We start from the raw sequence: 16,617 nt of genomic DNA on the forward strand, positions 1-16,617 counted from the left end.
AAAAAGTTTAAATGTGAATTTGCATTTTTGTTGTTGTAGGATTTCAGGGGCATTAGCGACTAAGATCATGCTGCTCCGTGTACACTGTCTGTAAATTTCCCGTGTTCTGAGGTCGATTTTCTGTTTGCTCAACGAAAAACCCAAGTTTCCCGGAGAAAAAACCATTCTACCCTCGCTTGAGATCAACTAACTCACCCCCGTTGTGAAAAAGCCCATAAGAATTCCTCACGTCATCGACGGGACTCGCACTCGGGTATTTTCCACCAGGTGTGGGGAGGTTGGCGATTCTACGGCCCATGAGAGGCTGCATTATTGTGGGTTTTTTGTTGCATTAAAACTAGATTTAAATAATAAAAATTAATTTCTTTTAACGTCTGATTATCAAATAAATTTACTGTAATATTAATAAGCGAATATCGATTTTTTTTGTATAATTAAAGTACTGTATTATATTAAGAAATAACGATTTTTCTCTATGTAAAAAATTAAAATATCATCGGAATTCGGACCCCTACAATCCGGGCTGCGGGCGATCGCCCAATGCACCCATACCTAGGTACAGCACTAGAGTCACCCCTTAAGTCAACATAGACAGAGACAGTGTCTTGATTGACTTTTTCAAACTTTATTTTACTTTTGGTCGGCCTCAGCAAATGAGTATCAGGGCCATAGTAGTATTATGCGACATATGTCATTGGTGACTATTTAGACATAGCTGAGTATCAATTATTTGATTTGCTTAATACTGATTTGAAAAAATTTAGTCTTACGTGCGTGATGATGTCCATTTCTTATGAGAAACTTTGCTGGCGACACTTTCTAAAGACTGGGGACATTCCAAAGAGAGTACTGAAATCCGAGCTGTCCTTCGAAGCTGAGGATGTCTAAGAATCCACCAACGCCAAGGACTGGCCTGATTATGCCAGTCATGTGGATTATAACAGTGCGGCACTGCGGTCTGAGGTTCCACTTTCCGTACTTCCACCATTATTGTGGCCAGTGTCTTTCTGAATATAGAGAACCTTTTTAATTGCTCGGAATTAAAATGAGGCATTACTACAACAGCCCTAATTTGATTAGGCGTTTTATCGGTTAGGAGTTTATCGAAACCAATGCAGTTACTTTAAATATGATAAATTAGAATTTAGTAAATTCGTAAATAGTTTTGGTTGTAAACGTACACGACTGTATATACAGTGTATATGTATTTTTTTTTTTTTAAGTGTGGCGTTGTAATTTTTGCTCATTTAAATTTTTAACCACATTAATAACGAGCAGTTACGTCACGTGACGTATTATTGAACGAATAGCCACGTTTTTGTGAAGTAATGGTGCCGTTTTGATGTTTCAACACGTGAATAAATAACTTTTCGGTTGTTAATATTTTGGGCAATTATATTTTATTTGTGCGATATCCACCTGGTGATTACAATAACTGAGTTATTAATTATAAACCCAGCAGTAATTGGCACGTTCATTATTGCATAAGTGTGTGAAGTGTTTATCGAACGTGGTTGTAAGTTTATCTTTTTGATTTGATTGTTTTGGCTTGTCATGTTACTAATTTTCATTCTATATATTTAAGAGTTTTCGGTTTAGGTCCATTTTTTAGGATAATTTTAGTATTAATTTGCGTGCCGTAAATTAATAAACTGTTTATGTATATTTTACTGTTTTGATGCTGATGATATTGGAGTATTGATTTCTGAAAAGATTTAAATTTCACAATAGACTTGTTATCCTTCAAGTGCTATTTTGATTATAATTGGATAATGCAAACGATTGTTAATTTCTTTAGTCATTTTTTTTTTGTTTTTGTGTTTGTGGTGTGACTGTTGTTGTCATTTGTTGTCAAAATTGTTACTCTTGATCATTTAGTGTTATTTTAAATGGCAGGTCCGTGTTTTACGGAAGATCATCTGGACACCGGTAAATGCGATAGGCTGTAAAAACCAATTCTCCTTTTTTTTTTTTTTTTTTTTTTTGTTGTTGTTCTTCAGCGTTGAGATGTGGTTCCGTTGTTGTTGGAATGAATACCACGCTCTTGAAGAATTACCGTTGTATTGCACCTCCTTAAAACTGAAAATCTAATTAGGAAAAAAAACTTTAAATTTTATGGCCGATGTGATGAATAATAAACTTCAAAGATTTTTTATTTTACCGTCCTTGAAGTAAAAACTTTGTTTATAGTAATTCAAAATACAGCATCGGTGTACACGTTTGCTATTATGTTTTATTCAAATTACACAATTTTCTATCTTAGTAGTAGTAGTAGTGGCACTTGATGCAAGAAAGCAAGTGTAGGAGCTTATGCAGCATCAGCCAAAAAAAAAAAAAAAAAAAAAATCACACCATACCCTCCAATTGCCTGTCCAGTTCCTCCTTAAATTTATTTAACCTATCAACTTCCACAACGACAGATGGAAGTTTGTTCCAGCAATTAACCACCCGCTGGCTAAAGGCAAATTTCCGCACATCTATTCTACATCTATCCTTTCTTAATTTGAACTTATGTCCCCGTAGGTTCGTATTCTGAACAAGTGGGAGGATCCCATCAGAATTCAGCGTGCTCAACCCATTCAAGGCCTTATAGACCTCAATCAGATCACCGCGCAGGTGCCTAGTCTCCAGCCACTGCAATTTGCAGAACTTAAGCCTCTCTTGGTAAGAGGATCCCTTCATTCCCCTCACCAATTGTGTTGCTCTTCTCTGTACACGCTCAAGCAAATCTACATCCTTCCTAAAATGAGGCCTCCAGACCTGTACGCAGTACTCAAGGCGTGGCCTGACCATTGCCTTATACAGAGGGACAATCACCTCCTTTTCCCTGCTAGCAAAATTCCTATATATCATTGACAAAACCCCATGACCTGCCCTAGCAGCCTGTCTACATTGCTCAGAAAACTTCATATCTGACTGCACAATTACTCCCAGGTCTTTTTCATTTTCTACCACCTTAAGTGTAGCACCACACAGTTGGTACGTTTCTCTGGGGTTACTTCTACCCATATGCAGTACTTTGCACTTGTCAAGGTTAAACTTCAGTTGCCACTTCTCAGCCCATCTGCCCAAATTATCTAGATCCTGTTGCAGTAGCACACTGCCATTACTGTCATTAACAACCCTGCCAACCTTCGTGTCATCTGCAAACTTCGACATTAAGCCTGATATACCTTCATCAATATCATTGATAAATATACAAAACAACAGTGGACCCAACACCGAACCCTGTGGGACTCCACTAATAACATTAGTCCACGAAGAGCAGCACCCATTGATTACCACCCTCTGTCTTCTCCCACTTAACCATCCTTTTATCCATTGTAGCAACTTACCCTTAATACCATTCTGCTCCAATTTGTACAGTAGTCTTCCATGCGCAACAGTGTCAAAAGCTTTCCTGAAATCCAAGTATATGATATCAAAATTATTTTTTGCATCCAGTTCCTTTGTGACCACATCATAATAACCAATCAAATTTGTCAGACAAGACTTTCCCTTAACAAACCCATGCTGTGTCTGAATTATTGCTGCAGTCTTGTCTAGATGATCCTGCAATGCATCTTTAACCAGTGACTCCATTATTTTACCCGGAACAGAAATTAAACTAACTGGTCTGTAATTATTCGTGTCACCCTTCGAACCTCCTTTGTGAATAGAAATATCTTCATAGAAATATCTTTGTATCATTTAAAATTAACAAAACGAACGTTAACTTTTATATTGTCTTTGATTTAATAATAATATTTGTATGTAATGTTATCTACTGTAATCCATTCCAACAAATTGGTTTTCAGGGTGAAAATCAGGCTGCTGTTGTTACAGGCGTTAATTTTGCTGTACATTGTTATGTGTTGGTATCTTAGAGTTAACGAAGTAGCATTATGTTATTCGCGGCTATCATGGAAATTTATTCAGAATTGTAGTAGTAGTAGTGGCATGTGATGCAAGAAAGCAAGTGTATGAGCTTATGCAGCATCAGCCAAAAAAAAAAAAATCACACCATTCCCTCCAAATGCCTGTCCAGTTCCTCCTTAAATTTATTTAATCTATCAACTTTCACAATGACAAATGGAAGTTTGTTCCAGCAATTAACCACCCGCTGGCTAAAGGCATTCCGCACATCTATTCTACCTCTGTCTTTTCTTAATTTGAATTTATGCCCCCTTAGGTTCGTAATCTGAATAAGTGGAAGGATCCCATCAGAATTTAGCGTGCTCAACCCATTCAAGGCCTTATATACCTCAATCAGATCATCGCGCAGGTGCCTAGTCTCCAGCCACTGCAATTTGCAGAACTTAAGCCTCTCTTGGTAAGAGGATCCCTTCATTCCCCTCACCAATCTTGTTGCCCTTCTCTGTACACATTCAAGTATTTTGATTAGGTCTTTTGTGAATTCTTCATTTGGCCAAATTTGATCAGAACTGTTATTGTTCATTTGATTAAAATTTCACTTTTTTATTGTCAGTCTGCTAATGAATAAATGTTATACAGGGTGTTTCAAAATTGCACGGAACAAATGTAGAACCATGCACTGTAGTTAAAAATAAGAAAAAAAAAGTTCCCATTATGTTTATAATAAACTATAAACAAAAATAGAAGTACCCAGTAACTGCAATAACTATATTGTTTTTAATTCTTGAAAATTCTGTTTCTTGCACTTCCCATCCACAAAAGTTCTGAAAGCTGGAAAATTTCTTCAATGAATTTATTGTAGTAGTCGAATTTCTTATGAATTTATTCTTAGCAGCTTCTGTGCCCATATCAGAAGGTTGCATGCCTCCAAGGCTGATGATATGGTCTAGAATGAAAAAGTTGCACCTTTTATTTTTATGCCATAAAGCATGGGCAGGTATCCTAGAACATCTCAGACACCTTAGATGTCCCTGGAAACATTTCAACACCATTAAAGACAACTTCTGCAACAGGTATGTCACTGTGGCCTTGAATTCCAATTCTGTTACTTGGCAAGTTTATCATGGCTGTCCCCAAAGGATCTGCCTTAGGACTTCTACTATGGAACATGATTATCAGTCAGTGGCTCATCATAAATTTCGATAATTGCCTCTCCCTTGCATTTTCAGATGACCTGGCATTATTTTTCAATGGAAATTCCCATTCTCAACTTGACAATAATGCTAATACTGTTCTTAATAAACTCCAAAACTGAGCACTCTCCAACAAATTTCCCCAGGGGCTCACAACTGGTGAGTATGGGCTTGGCACACCCAGGGTCCCGAGCTGGATGTCATCATTCTTCTCTTTCTTGGTGATTCCCTTCTACTTATCTCTCTTTCTCGGGGGTAATTCATAATTTTTTTTTTTTTTTTTTTGTTTGGCTGGTGCAGCATAAGCCTCAGACTTCCTTGCACCATATGACTAATAATAACAAATAACTTAAAATCTCACCAGCCAAAACTTACATATGTAAACTGCTTTGGTCTTCAAGGGGCACCTATGCTCCTCTAGGCATCCTACTATAAAGCTGTGTAACTGCTCAATTGCTGTTGTTGCCGCTGCAAAGTATCTTGGACTTATGCTGGATAATAAACTTTCTTCCTCCCACACATCTCATGTCTAGCAGACAAAATCAACAAATTTTCGAACGTGTTTATTTAAATTTCCTTCAGGAGTGGGGACTTGGTTCCAAAACCCTCAGATTGATGTATAAAACTGTTATATTACCTATTGCCACCTGTGGGGCTGCGGCCTGGTTTTACTGTGCCAGGCCTTGCACTATCCAGGACAAGCTGTACTCCATCCAGAGATCCTTCTTACTGGTCATCTCGCACAGTCTCCACTCCTGTCTTTCAAATTATTGCTGGCTGTCTTATCTCTGGACTTATTCTTAATATATAGAGGACTGGACTATAATGTCAGAAAAGGTTGCATCACGGAATTTGATGGCATATCCATTGATCCAGACACCCCTCCAAAACAGGAGAAAACGATGTCTGCAAATCTGACTGAATGATACCAAGCTCAATGGAAATCTTCTACAAATGCAGAGAAGAGCAATAAGATTAGTGAGGGGGAGAAAAACGGTATTCTTACTAGGAAGGTTTCAGAATTTTTTTCTGCAAATTCTGCAAATTGTAGCTCCTGAAGACCAGGTACCTGCAATGAAATCCAACTGAGGTGTTAAGGCATTGAATGGCAGAACAACGTTCTGATTCTTCTCAACTACTACTTCATTCTGCAAGGTTACTTTTAAGTGGCTTACCCCTAATTTTGATGCCGTGGTCCTAGAAGGGTATAGATGATCTTAATGGAAAAAGGAGATCAAGCTGATCCTGGGAGGTCTTAATTCTTATCCAAAAAAGTAGTTGAATGAAAGTGAGAGGTAAACTAAGACTCCTCTTGGAGGTGGTTGCTGCAACATAAATACTGACACGTTTTCTGCATACTTGTTTTATGTTGACTAGTCTTAGATTACTTAACTCCAAGCTATACTTCTTCAACCTCTTTACAACTGAACTTTGGATCTCTGTGGAGTATATGAAGACCCCACCCATATTCTCTTCCACTGTCCTGTCTACAAAGCCTTCACACAACTTTTCCTACAACCATCCTCACTTTGATATGATTCCTCGTGTGTAGCTGAGCAAGAGGAAATATTCCATCAGCATTGAGCCCATTCAATCTACCTCAGTCAGATTTCCTTGCAGGCAACTGGTCTTCTGGTCATCAATTTGCAGAACTGAATCCTTCCTGGTAAGAATGCCGTTTTCATTCTGCACTTCTTATCACTCTTCTCTGCACTTGTTCCAACAGATGCATATCCTTTTTTATATAAGGCTTCCAGACCTGTATGAAGTACTCAAGATATGGCTTAACCATTGCCTTGTACAATGGGATGGTCATCTCTTTATTGACAAAATTCTTGTATATCAGTGACAGAAACCCATGAGTTGTCCTGGCAGCCTGCCTGCACTGCTCAGAGAACTTCATATCTGACTGCACAGTTATCCCCAAGTCTTCATTCTCCACTATCTGAGGAGAATGTAGATGAGTGTAGTACCATACATTTGGTACATTAATCTGAGATTAATTCTATTGAATTAAGCACAGCACTTTACATTGGTCAGTGTCAAACTTCACTTGCCATTTCTCAGCCCTTCTCCTTATTTTTCTAGATCTTGTCGCAGTAGCATTCCCAGATTACTGTCATTAACCATCCTGTCAACCTTCATGTCATCTGTAAACTTAGACATTAAGCCTGATATGCCACAATCAGTGTCATTAATAAATATTAAAAGCAACAATGGGCCCAGCACTGAATCCTGGGGACTCCACTAAGAACATTAGTCCAATAAGAGCAGTGCCCATTGATAGCCACTCTGTCTTCTCCCACTCATCCATAGCAGTAATTTTCCCTTAATGCCACACTGCTTCAATTTGTATAGCAGTCATTTATGTCCAATGGTATCAAAAGGTTTTCTGAAATATAAGTATTATGATGTCAATATTATTTTTTGCATCCAGTTCCTTTGTTACTGCATCATAGTCTCAGTCAGATTGGTCAACAAGATTGCTCCTTAACAAATCTATGCTATGATTGCCGTATAACTGCATTCCTCTCTTGGTTCTGCAACACTTCCTTAACCACTGACTCCATCATTTTCCCTGGAAGTCTGTAATTACTCATGTCGCTCTTTGATTCCCAGGCGCTTCCGTAGCTGACACTGCTGCTCCTGCCAGGTGGGCAGGAGCAGCAGTGCGTAGCATACACTTCTTGATTAGACCGGGGTTCGAGCCCGTGAGCCGCCAAATACGGAGGATGCGGAAAGGTCAGGGAATGACCACCGCATATCCCCAGAGCAATATGGCCTTAGTTGCTAATGCTCCTAAAAACCAAATAACAACAACAACATCTTTGATCCCCCTGGCGCCTCCGTAGCCAGGTGGGAAGGAGCAGCAGTGCCTAGCACACCCTTCTTGATTAGACCGGGGTTCGAACCCGTCACCACCAAATACGGAGGATGCGGAAAAGTCAGGGAATGACCACCGCATATCCTGGAGCAATATGGCCTTAGTTGCTAATGCTCCTAAAAACCAAATAACAACAACAACATTTGATTCCCCTTTATAAATTAGGGATACATTTTCACATCTCCAGTCCATAGGTACCTCTCCTAGATCCATTGATGCTCTCATAATCATGGCTGATAGTTTTCTTACCTCTTTTGCTGCCTCCCTTAATATAATTGGATAAATCCCCTCCATTGCAGTCCTTTTTTCATATTTAGCTTCAATTTCTCTTCCACTTTCTACTCGATTATCACAAAATCCTTCTGCTCCATGTTAGAATTTGATACGCTTCTGGCATATCCATCCCAAAAAAATTCCTCTTTTGTGAATGTAGATGTAAGATACCTTTTCAATTTGTCAACAACCTAAGTAGGGTCATCAACACTTAAACCATTCATATCTAATGGATCAATATGATTCAACCTCTTCCTTCAAGTGTTTACAAAAAAAGCCTTTACTGCTCGTCTTTGTCAGAGACTTCTCATAGGCTGCCTTAGCATGCCTAACCTCCTTTATCACTTGATTGAAGACTGGTTTATATCTGCTGTAGGCTTCTATATAATTTGTGCATCCCTTGCATTTTTCTTTTCTGCTATACATTTCATCAGTACATCTGACATTCATTTAGGTCTAAGCCTTGAACAATATCTCTTAGTTGATATAAAAGCCTAATAGCTTCTACAATTATATCCCTGAATGCTTCCCACTTAGAATTTGCTGTTGTTAATTTCACCAGTTGATCCCACTGCATAGAGTTTTTGAAATGTCTGAGATCACTGTAGTCACCTTTACAATAGCAATAGCCCTTTCCTTTTGCCCTCAATAGTAGTTACATCTTTAAGTAAATCCCACATCAATACACTGTGATCACTGCCACTGAGAGTATTTTTTCTGCAGATTCCTAATGCATGAAGAGCCACTGCTAATAATCAGATCAGACCTACTCTTGTTGCCTCTCTAACAGCTGCTATGGAAAACAGTCATCCAATATAAGACATTCTAATATACTGGTCCACTCTAATAGTCTGTATATTTTTTCATTATACTCATCAGTCCCATAACACACTTCTACTTTCATATTTATTTTCCCACTGCTTAGGTTACACCAAACTGACTCAAGTGCACTGGCCACCCATTTCAACTGGATGCACTACTGCATTACATTTTATGTGCTCTTAACTAAGAGCATAATTTCCCGACTTCTTTCTGTACACATTGTACTTCCCATATTCAAATTCTGCCTCCCTTTATCTGAGTGATATGTCTCTGTTATCCCCACAGAGTTTTCATTTGATGACTTGACCATTACTTCAGATTCACAAATTTATTTACCATGCTCCTAGCATTAGTGTACATGCAAGTATATACATGCACCTGTTTTTATTCTTAATAACCCTAACACAGCCTATGTATTTTTTGTTCCATGAGGACTCCTAGCAGGTATTGAAATCCCCAGCACCTAATTTTCAAGGCTGCTGCATGTTCTAATAGAAGCAGTGAAAGAATCACTTGCACCTTTGCCTACAGCTGCTGTTAATTTGTCAGTCTGCGTATCTCCCTTTATCCATCTAACACTGCCTCGATAGCATCAAAAAATAATCTTGCACCATTCTGTATTGCTTATGCAGAATTCAAAAAACTCAACATATATTTGAGTTTTTCTGAAAAACTGTCTCAAAATCCAAAATAAGAAAGTTGGGTACTGTCAGGAGACTTGCTACTGTTTTTGTGACATTGGGGAGTTGCCACTGCTTGGTTAAACTTGAATTTACAACGAGTTCAAATGTTTATACAGAATTGTATATGTAGAATCCATATGACTGACATTACATATCTCTGCACTCTGTGATTTGAGATGTTTCACAGATTTTAGCATCATAATGTGTAGATGTTGGCATATATATTAGAGCATCAGTTAGGCAACTATAGGCTCAGTAAAACACACTGTGGTTTATACTTCCTGTATTGTGTGTCAGCTGTCAGCCTTTCAAAATCAATTCCAGTATTCAGTAAGCTTAGAATTGGCTTAAGTTCCCTGGCTGGTATAAACCTGTCTGCCATCCTCATTCTGTTGGTTTTCATTCTTAGAACCTTCTGCCTTTTAAGACCATTGGTGGGATATACCACAGCTTCCTGAAGTATGATGTTAATATTGCACCATTCATCTTTACTGTTATCAGTCATTTCCAGGCAATTATATTTGGTAAATGCTATAGATGAAATTGTTCTGTGAGCTGCATAGTCCTTAACTTGTGGGAAATTAGTATTATTTCCCCATTTAATAGCTAAAATTGCATAATATATAGGCTTTTTAAGGCATTCCTGATGGCCACAGTTCTTCTGTGCAGTAGCTGAATACCTGCTGTTCTTATATATCTTTTAGTTGTGGCTTCACGTGTTCTTGTACATGAAACAAACCACATTTACATTGGACAAGCAAATATGCTCATGCATTTGGTTGTCCAGCATAAGTAATTATTCTTTTTACAAGAATTTATAAATATTTTCCATCTACATTCACACAAGAAGAAATTTTTAGAGATGGGATTAGCAGTCTATCTAATACTGATTGCAGTAAAGTGACTTTATAATAACACAAAGTAAAATAGAAGAGAAATTTCTGCAGGGATCAATGTATAAACTCTGGAGGGGACTACTTTGAGTGTGACAATGCCAGTGTGTAATTAATGTAAGTCTACTTTAATTTTATTGCCCATGTCTGGAAGCTTTTGGCTTGCACCTCATTATTTGTTAATCTAAAATGATTATTCTGTATAGAGCATGAGACTATGTGTAATATTCCCTAGTGAATGGGTTAGTACCATTGCACTATGTTTTGTTCGTAGTGAACTGCCAAAGGAGATAATTGGCATCGTTTTAATTATATCTGTTACTTGTTCTTGGTGGTATCTGCCAAGAATAAGTAACATTAGTCTTCTCCATTGGTGAAGCATTACTTATTCGAGGTAGTGCAATACAATGGCAACTCGTTATGAAGGTATTCACAATATGAGATGCAATTAAAATGATGCCAATTATCTACTTTGGCAGTTCACTAGAAACAAAACATGGTGCAATGGCACTAATCTGTTCACCAGTGAATCTTACACATAGTCATGCTTTATGCAAAATAATCATCTTAGTTTATACTATTGCACACCATCAGGCATCTCTCATATTGTGGAGTTAAACTTCATAACCCGATTGTCACGATCACACACAAGGGGACCTACCTGCCCACCAAGGAAAGGCCAACAAGCCTTGAAACAGTGCCGTTTGAGTGGTGGTATCTGAAGTATGATGTTAATATAAACATCAAAGAATAAGTAACATTAGTCTTCTCCATTGGTGAAGCATTACTTATTCGAGGTAGTGCAATACCATGGCAACTTGTGAAGGTATTCACAATATGAAATACAATTAAAACGATGCCAATTATTTACTTCGGCAATTCACTATGAACAAAACATGTGCAATGGCACTAACCCATTCACTAATTATGTGTTAATGTTCTTGAAATGTAATACACTTTGTAAATTAACTTACTTGTTAATACTTTAACGATATTGATGTTTTGGGTTTAATATATCTTACTCAGGTTACAAAGGTGTGCATATTGGTTAATGACAGTAATCGGAGAATGCTACGTCATGAGGATATCTAGATAAACTCATCAGATGGGCTGGCTAGAAAATGGCAGTTGAGGTTTAACAATGAAGTGACAATCACAAAGTACAGCATTTGGGTCGCAGTAATCCCAGAATAACATACCATTTATGGTAACAAACTCAGGATAGTGAAATATAGAAAGATCTAGGGGTAATTGTACAGTTCAATATGAAATTCTCTGAGCAGTGCAAGCAAGCTACAAGAACAGCCCTTGGGACATTGTCTAAGGAAATGGTTAGGCTACATCTGGAATACTGCATACAGGTTTGGTAACCTCATTTTAGGTAAAACATAGATCTGTTGGAAAAGATGCAAAGAAGAGCAGAAAGATTAGTTTGGTAACAAATGGAATATTCTTACTAGGAAAGACAGAGTTCTGTAAACTGAGGCCCTTAGAAAAATTGTATATGCATGGTGACCTAATTGAAGTATACATAAGACTTTAAAAGGGTTAAGCAGACTAAATGCTGGTGGCATTTTTACCATTTTCTTAAATGGCACACACAAGAGGGGGGGGGAGCTAAATTTAAATTGAGAAGGATGGTTGCAGAACAGATATCTGGAAATTTGTATTCAAAGAGTAATCACTTGTTGGAACAAAATTCCACTTAATGATGTGGAGGTGGATAGTTTAATAAATTTAAGGATGATTTGGACAAATTATTGGAAGGAATGGAAAAATAAAACTTTTTTTTTTTTTTGCTGTTGCTGTATAAGCTTTGTTTCATATTGCCAGTAGTAATGCTAATGTCAGCGTGTGATGTAAAAATGAGTTTGGTGTTGACAAATGTTATTCCCAGGTCTCTCCTACGTGTTTTGATGATTGGAATTAGGTATGCCATTTACTTTTGGTTGTAGAACTGTATATGAGTTTATCAAGATATACATCGTAATTATGGTCTTCTGTGGATTTAAGGTAAAGCCAAATTGCTCTTGGTATACAATTTCATAAGCTTATTATTTATTTGCTCACACAGTGTACTCTTGGACAGTAATGGTTGGATGGGTGTTAGTATCTTAATATGTGTGTAAATGCATGCATCATCCCTATCCTTTAAATTTTAAATTAAATTCTGTTTATACTCCGGCACGACAACCAAGTCAGTAGAGTTTACAACAAATCCTGTAAACTCTACTGATCTTTATTGTATTTAGTAGTCACGGGCTTGACTACTAAATACGATAAATACGGTCCACTTAAGGAACGCGTGCTATGCACTCTTTCTCATGACCACTCGGCTACGTCAGGCCTAAAATGGAATCAGCATGGGGGTAAACAGGAGTCCAGACAAGGCTGCCCCCACCCCACCCCACCCCACCCCGTGGGACTCTTGTATGGACTGTGCATCAGAAAATCTGATTGCGTAGGGCTACAATTCAGTTGTAACTGTAGAAAAATTAAGCATGTTACCTTTTATTTAGAAGGCATACTTCTAAATATAACCAATGTAGAAGGGCATATACATTCAGACTATCAAAGGCTGCCTTTATGTCAGCATTTATTATTGCAGCAGTGTTTCTGGCATTGGTGAATTGAATATTGCTGTTTGAACTGTCAAGGGGCCAGGAATTATTGATCTGTTGGTTATTCCATAATATTACTATAAAGACAAATGTGGTTGTGTCATTCACTTTTAGTTCATTATTAGTTTAGTTCATTATTTTCTTTTGTGTTCAGATCATATTGAGACATCTATTAATTTTTGGTTACTTAGCAGTCAACAATTGAAATACAGTCTTCTTTGGAGTTCAATAGACTTGAAATTTGCAAGTTCCCTGTCTTTATTTAATTGCATTTATTTTATAAGTAGCACTTATACTTTTGTGGGTGCTAGAGTATTACTGTTAGCCATATAGTGCATAGGAATGGCCAAGTATTCTAAGTGCTGCACTGATTAAACAAAATTAAATAAATAAATATATAAAATATATAATTAAATAAATAATAAAACATAAAAAGAAAAAGAAAACACACACACTCCATGTGTTTCCCTTCTCACATATGTGACTTTTGAATTTTCCAAAGCTGTCAGCCTCAACTATCCATGGAGGTAACTTATTCCAATAATTAACAACTTGCTGGCTAAAAGAAGACGACTTTGCAGCCTGGTCTAAATCTCCTTCCCTGTAATTTAAATTAATGGCCTCTGGCTCTGGAATCATTTATAATATTAAAAATTAATATAATTTATTAAAAATTTGAGTGAAACTTTCACTTTAATTTATTTTATTATCCATTCTCAGCATCTAGTAGACCTCAGTAAGGTCTGTAAGGATCCCTAGTTGCTAAACTCTATAGCCCATATATTCAAAGTCTTTCCTCATATGGATGCTATTTTATAAATCTCCCCAACCTATCTGTGGACACTCTCAAGGTGCTCAGTGTCTTTTATTAGGTGCAGTCACCATACTTGGACACAGTATTCCAAATGTGCCAAGTATTCTAAGTGTCAGCTCCTTGGTCAGGACTCATGCATTTGCACTGCTGAGGGTGAATTGTTCTTACTGTTACAATTTTTATTTTTTTGCATATTGGGGGATCTTGGTACTCAGATAGCAAAATAGCACCCTGTCAAGTATAATTCTAGTTGTAGTATTAATTTGCTACATCTGTTTTTTAGTAATCAGTGTTTCTTTTTCTATTACATAATGGATCTCTTGAGACGAGTGCCTCCTCAAGTGGGTCTTCCACAAGATACAGCATTGTTGTCTTTGCTCTTTTCAGTGATTTTGTGTACATTTTTTAAATTCTCATCCTCAGTTTTGCACTTGTTCTTTAAAATGTGGTTCTTTTGATTCACAAAATTCTTTAAATTCTGGCATATCAGGTTATACAAAAAAAAAAAAAAAAAAAAATTAGTTTTAAAGCAGTAAGTTTTAAAGTTGTAACATAGCTAAGCTATCTGTTTTGTAACTAGAAATCACTTAATATTAGTATTAGTAATGGCCACATGGTGCAAGGAAGCCTATGGCTTATGCTGCACCAGCCAAAAAAAAAAAAATAAATAAATAAATAATAATAAAATAAAATAACAAAAAATACATAAAATAAAATAATAAGAATAAAAAAAATTATTAATAATAATAATAATAAGAATAAAATAAAAAAATAAAAATTAATAAGAGAAAAGATATGGACAACCTATGCATGTCCCTCCTCTCTTAGGTAATTATCCAGCTGAACTTTGAATTTCCCCAGACTGTCAGCCTCTACCACCCATGTAGGTAACTTATTCCAGTAATTTATAACTCGCTGGCTAAAATAAAAATTCCTGCAATCCAGTCTAAACAACTCCCCCCGTAACTTGAAATTATGGCCCCTAGTTCTAGAATCATTTATAAGCGTAAAAATTTGGTCCTTATTCATTTTGCTTATGCCTCTCAGAGCCTGAAACACCTCAATCAAGTCCCCTCTAAGATACCTAGTTTCCAAGCTCTGCAACCATCATATTCGAAGTCTACGATGAGTGACTAGTTTGCAGTCTGAACTTTTAGACAAATGCCATCTGTTTGAAAGTGGTGCAATATCAGAACAACCCATTGCATTATCTATGTAGTATAAGGCCTACTAGCCACAAAACAGATGAAAGGACAAGACAATCCAGCAGGCTTCTTGTAATTTTTCAGAAACATAACTCTAGGTATATTATAACTTAATTTTTATCCTTTAGTGCTGTTTATTCATTAAACTTTGCAACATAGCAGAAACTGCTTTTACAAATTATGGTTATATGGCTGGTCATAACGATCGCACATACCTCATCAATACAGTTCTTGCCTGAGTTGGTGACCAGTTTGATGTCACTTTAGAACAGCAAAGAGCATAGAAAATATCTAGTCCTGAAACAATAGTATACTTGATTAAATCTACAGTTAATCTCTTCCATAAACAATGACTTGATGCCCACAAACAATAATTTAATTCTGCATGACCAAGGTTTGCTGCCATTACAACTAATCACATGGATTGTCAGCTACATTAGCATTAGTAGAGGCATATGATGCAAGAAAGCAAGCTTATGCAGCATCAGCCAAAAAAAAAAAAAAAACACTTCCACTTCACCCTTCCGTTCGTTCGAAATACCTGTCCAGCTGAGCCTTAAATTTATTTAGGCTATCAACTTCCACGACAAGGGATGGAAGTCTGTTCCAACAATCAACTACCCGCTGGTTAAAGGCAAATTTCTGCACATCTATCCTATATCTGTCTTTCCTCAATTTGAGTTTATGCCCTATCAGAAGATTATTCTGAGCAAGAGGAAGAATCCCATCAGCATTGAGCATGCTCAAACCATTCAAGGCTTTATACACCTCTATCAGATCACCTCGCTGGTGCCTAGTCTCCAGACACTGTAATTTGCAAAACTTAAGCCTTTCTTCGTAAGAGCACACCTTTGTTCCATTCACTAATCTTGTTGCCCTTCTCTGTACTTGTTCCAGCAGCTCTACATCATTCTTGAAATGAGACCTCCAGACCTGTATACAGTACTCTAGGTGTGGCCTGACCATTGCCTTATACAAGGGAATAATCACCTCCTTATCCCTGCTAGAAAAATTCCTGTATATCATTGACAAGACACCATGAGCTACTCTTGCAGCCCGTCTGCACTGCTCAGAGAACTCCATATCTGCCTGCACAATTACCCCCAGGTCCTTTTCATTCTCTACCGCTGTCAGTGTAGTACCACAGAGTTGATACGTTGCTCTGGGGGTTGCTGTTTCCCATATGTAGTACTTTACATTTGTCAATGTTAAACTTCATTTGCCACCTCTCAGCCCATCTGCTCAACCTTTCCAGATCCTGTTGCAGCAGAATAGTGTCAGTAGGGTCCTTGACAACCCTGCCAACCTTTGTATCATCTGCAAACTTGGATATTAAGCTTGATATACTATCATCAATATCATTTATAAATACAG

The 16,617-nt window shown here is 37.3% G+C and overlaps 1 protein-coding gene across 3 annotated transcripts in view; it reads left to right on the forward strand.

The window, feature by feature from the left end:
* The first annotated feature begins 1,315 nt into the window (after positions 1–1,315).
* The window catches only part of LOC150077059 (serrate RNA effector molecule homolog B-like), a 218,337-nt gene continuing 203,035 nt past the window's right edge, over positions 1,316–16,617 (forward strand). For 2 of the 3 annotated variants that reach the window (XM_090386175.1, XM_090386177.1), the window contains exon 1: positions 1,316–1,516. The gene's annotated coding sequence lies outside the window, so the exon portion shown is untranslated. Of the gene's footprint in view, positions 1,517–1,876; positions 1,930–16,617 lie in introns of those variants that run through there. The other variant, XM_090386176.1, reaches the window with a different exon arrangement.

Source organism: Mastigoproctus giganteus, chromosome 12 (assembly GCF_048544385.1).
Source record: "Mastigoproctus giganteus isolate SK-2022 chromosome 12, ASM4854438v1, whole genome shotgun sequence".
Lineage (NCBI taxonomy): Eukaryota > Metazoa > Arthropoda > Arachnida > Uropygi > Thelyphonidae > Mastigoproctus > Mastigoproctus giganteus.